The sequence below is a fragment of the Vicia villosa genome, linkage group LG2, assembly GCF_029867415.1.
Source record: "Vicia villosa cultivar HV-30 ecotype Madison, WI linkage group LG2, Vvil1.0, whole genome shotgun sequence".
In the NCBI taxonomy this organism is placed as follows: Eukaryota; Viridiplantae; Streptophyta; class Magnoliopsida; order Fabales; family Fabaceae; genus Vicia; species Vicia villosa.
Genome location: NC_081181.1, coordinates 18,961,142 through 18,966,474, shown reverse-complemented (window position 1 = coordinate 18,966,474; position 5,333 = coordinate 18,961,142).

Here is a 5,333-nt window from a genome sequence, read left to right as displayed (position 1 = left end):
ATCCTGATCACAGCCTGATCACTCCAGGAACAAATGCTTAGACACAAGCTAAGATTTTCTTAGAGTATCCTGACCACCACGTGATCACTCTAATTACAACTGCTTAGACACAAGCTAAGACTTCCTAGAGTATCCTGATCAACACTTGATCACTCTAGTTACTTACAAATTAATGTAATCAAATAAGAGTTTTACAATACTTCTTAAAAGCTATAATCACAACAGTGATATTTCTCTTAACGTTTAAGCTTAATCTCACTAATATATTACAACAGCAATGTAGTGAGCTTTGATGAAGATGAAGTTTCTGAGCTTTGAGTTTGAACAGCGTCTCAGCAAGTTTTTCAGAATTAGTTCTTTCAAAATCGTCAACCTTGCTTCTCATCAGAACTTCATATTTATAGGCGTTTGAGAAGATGACCGTTGGGCGCATTTAATGCTTTGCGTATTTCGTACAGCTTTGCATTTAATGTTTCACGCTTTTGTCAACTACCTCGAGCCTTGTTCAGTTTGTGTCTACTGACGTTGCCTTTAATAGCTTCCAACGTTCCTTTTGTCAGTCAGCGTAGCCTGCCACCTGTACTTTCTTCTGATATGATGCTTGTGAATAAAATATTTGAATATCATCAGAGTCAAACAGCTTGGTGCATAGCATCTTCTTGTCTTCTGACCTTGAAGTGCTTCTGAGCGTGATACCATGAGAGCTTCAGTGCTTCTGCTTCTGATCTCAAGTTCTTCTGATGCTTCCATAGACCCATGTTCTGATTCTGCCTTGACCATCTTCTGATGTCTTGCCAGACCATGTTTTGATGTTGCATGCTGAACCTTCTGAGACAAAGCTTCTGAGCGCTGATTTGTGCATACTCTTTATATATTTCCTGAAATGGAAATTGCAATGTATTAGAGTACCACATTATCTCAAACAAAATTCATATCCTTGTTATCATCAAAACTAAGAATATTGATCAGAACAAATCTTGTTCTAACAGAGTTATGAGGGAGCCACGACCTAATGGTGCAACACTTCTACATCTAAAGCAGTCAAAGGAAGATGAAGGCCCATAATGGAGAAGGAACATTCATAAAAAGGGAAAACACATGCACCATACTCGTCACATAACCTTTACTGTTCATAAGGGATTCCAATTCCCCAATTTGAAGACAAGCCTACTTCTTAGGAAAAGATGTCAAATTCATCGGGTTTGGTAAAAACATAAGTAGTAGCAGAATAAAAAGGGTCCATCCAAGAAGATGGGGTATCCTTTTGATATTTTCTGTTACTTTTATATGATTTATTTTTCATAATACGATAAATTCGCGGTTATAGAGAGTGAATAGCATGAAAGAGAGCCAACAAAATTGTTAAACTAAAAAAGAAGCTTCAGAAATGGAAGAAAGGTGCTTATTCCTTATAAAGGAAGCAATGATCTAAAAGGAAAAAGACTTCACCAAACGCATCTAAGTCTCTCACGCGTAACACTCAAAATTTTAAGTTCTCAAAAAGTTGTCATGATGATACTTACGAAAAAACGTCTGAAGCAGGTCGTATTAAATGCATGGTTCCTTATAAAAGTGAAGCAATCCTCATTCAATTACCTCATATTATTTAGACCGTGTCTTCTTCTGGAGTCATAATAACAAGCCCTAACCTATTCATGCTTTGGCAATGGCTTGGGGGGCAACTGTTTTATGTCGGTCATGAAGACACCGGGAGAACTAAATCTACTACGCCATCTCGGTCAACATTCTCATAAAGGTCCCAGACCTTCAAAAGAAATTTTTAATTCATCGAAGAAAGCTACTCTAAGGATTCAAGAGATCACAACCGCAAATTACATTCACCGTCCACCCGCAAACAGCAGCGCACAAATAACTAGTTTGTTATTTTTCTTCTCTCTCTATATATATAGAGTAGGCGCCAACTCGAGGTAATGGATTTTGTTGAAATACGAGAGACTAAGAAACATTTGAATAAACCGTGTGATTGAATAACACTACGGGAGATGCATTATATTGTAAAGTATACAACATCGTATTAATTACAATAGGGAATATGCTAACTAGTATATCTTATTCTATTCTAGAATAACCTAAGGAATATTCCATAGAATATTCTCTTTCTATATTTATATATACAAATATTTGTTGTAATTGAGAATTCACACACAAGAGGAGGGTGAATTGTGAGGTTTGGAAAAACATGGTTTTGAAAACTTTTGGCAAGTTAAATTAGAGTTTAAAAACATTTTAAAAGAATAAGCAGCGAAAAATAAATAACATGAATTAAATAGTTAAGGTAAGAAGAAGAACACAAAGAATTATAAAAGGTTCAGTCAAATCAAAAGGAGTTACTCCTCTCCCCAATACTCGGTCTTGAGAGTTTCCAATAATACTTGAGAGCTTTTAGTAGGAAAGGCTTACGAACTCCCTTATACAAGGAAAGGATGGTTGACCTTCAAGAAAATATTACAAGATGATAGATGGGGTTTTTGCGTCTTTTCTTCAATATAACAATGAGAGTGAAGTGGCTAATCTTCCTTCCAAACAGTGGACTGAAGCGATTTGTCTCCTTCCCAAGAACACGGGCCTTAGAGCGGTTAGTCTTCAAGTTCAAAAATATCTAAGCTCAATTCCTCCACTTTAACAGGATAACCAAATAACCTCTGAGATTTTAGCACGACTAATCTCTAAACCTATAAATATTTGAATACCAGGATAATCTTCAAACTATCTTGGTTTTAACCAGCCTAACTAAGAACCGCGGAAGATTTTAATAACAGATAATCTTCAACCTAGGACTGATCACACAATCCTCAACCTAAGCTTTTATCAGGTTTAGCTTTGAACCATAAATAATCCTTAATTGGAAAGTATTCAACTAAGGTGTATAAAAAACGATTCCCTTGGTGAATTTTACAATTCTACCTTTTACACAATTACACAAGTGACCTCACTCACAAAGGAACTTTTTTCAGAAAAACATTTGGCTATAACATCTAGTGAGAGAAAGTAAAAATAAAACTTAGAGGGAGATAGTTTGTGAGGGATGGTAGTGTCAAAACACGATTCTGGATTATTTCAAATGAGAAAAGGAGCATTTATTTATAGGTAAGAGGCGTTCCCAAAACGAAATTTACAATCAATGAATTTTCATGTTACCTAATCGATTAGCATTTATTCTAATCGATTAGAATTTGAAAAATAATTGATTTTGAGTACTTTATATGGAAAGAAAATATATTCAGCCATTGTACATCATTAAGGTGTTATCTAAATGGCTTGGGGAGTAAGTTTGAACTAATATAATTGATTAGACCAAAGAACCAATCGATTATATAAGTCAAAATTTTCCCTCTAGCTATTTTCACTTCTCCTAAGTCATCTGGTGCAAGTCCAAGACATTTTTAAAAATGTTTGATTTTAAGATAAAACATTTGAAAAATGTTTTCGTGTGTGAGTGTTGTTAGCTGAAGATTTCGTTGAACAAATATATGTGCTTCGAAGGAGTGTATGATCGAAGGCAAGGTGGTTACTGATGACCATCTCTGAGAAATATAAAATGGCTACTGATGGCCATGTTTCGATAGCAAGAAACGTCTAAGTTTTTTATGAAGGTGATGGCTACTGAAAGCTATTGGAAGGACATATCCTCGAAGACTTAGACAAAATTTATAAATTGATTAAGTATTATTGTTTAGCGTGTTTGTTAGTAAGTGTTTATTAACATACTGCCACGCGTCGAAGATGGACTCAGGCGGGAAGATTTGAAATTCGAAGATAGTTGCGTAACTGCTTATTCACAGATGTCATCGCTGGAAGTTCTTATGAGAAACGTGGCAGCGGATTAGCGTAGGGCCGTTATGGTCGAAACTAGTATAAATAGGAGTTTTTATGATAGAATTCCGTGTGTTCATTTTGTACAAATCACTCACATATTTACTCAAGTATCAAGCGTTAACGAGAACGAGTTCGCTGAGAAAATGTACGTATGACACCACCATCTTAATACATGAGTATTATCTTTTATTGCTTTTCGTTTTCGAATATCTTTAAATTCTTGCATTCTATTTACTTCTTGTCATTTACATTACTGTATCTTTACTTTCATGTTATTTACTTCTTGTCATTTACATTACTGTATCTTTACTTTCATGTTATTTACTTTCATGTTATTTACTTTCATGTTATTTACTTTCATGTTATTTACTTTCATGTTATTTACTTTCATGTTATTTACTTTCAAGATCTTTAACAGTTTTATGTTTTAAGATTCTTTACATTTAAACAGAATTGCATGTTACGTTATCTGCGTTGTTTACATTTTAAAGTCATAATCACATATAATCAAGTCATCACTAAAAGTGTATGTTTTCAATCGAATAACATTTGTCGAAGACAACGAATCATGAACATGGTTCTAAAGAATATTGATAACAATCTAATTGACTATGTGTCCTAGGATCAATCTAGTCGATCCTGCGAGTAACCAAATCATATTTATTATAGTTTGGAGGACTAGCGGTTGTTTACCGGAAATCACCGTAAACAAATTGGCACGCCCAGTGGGACAGTGTCGAACGGATTGTTTTAATCAATTGCTTTGTTTTGTCTAGACAATATCAAGACCTTGTATGAACCTTAGGAACGGTAAATTAACAAACAGTGCACAACCGGTTCCCAAACGAAGGTACAACAAGAAAATGGCTGTTACAGCCAGTGCAGGGGGTGGTCAAGATCCCTCACAAGGCACAGGATCAGGAGCGGCAAATTCGAATTCCACTCAAGGAACAAGGGATACAACGGGTCCAAATGGATCGAGACCTGCAGATAATTCCCAGTCGGTGCCTGAAAATAATACAGGACTTTCAGGGACTTTGCCAGTTTCAGTGTCAACAACTGCACCTTCGACCACGAGTGCAGAGGAAGTATTACCGTTTCCCTCAACAAATGCTGCGAATAACTTGTCTAGTCAAGGCACGAATTCAACTTTCGAATGGAGGCCAAATCCTCCATACGGGATGCCATTTCCTTTTGGATCAGGCGTACGAGGGCCCGGACCTACTTATGTCCCAACTAATAATGCGACATTTTCACCAAATGTGGGATCTGCGAGTCGAAGTACACACAACGTTGGTTTTTCTACCCAGGTGCCTCATTATACCACAAACAGCCAAGCAGCATTTCGACAAGAAATGGATGCAAGCAACCATGATATGCTAGGGGCTTTAGCCAAAGAATTGACTTCAATCTTTACCCCATTGTTGACAAACATTACTTGCACAAATAGGGAAAATGTAGAAACTTTCCAAAAGATGTCATCTCAAATGAATCGG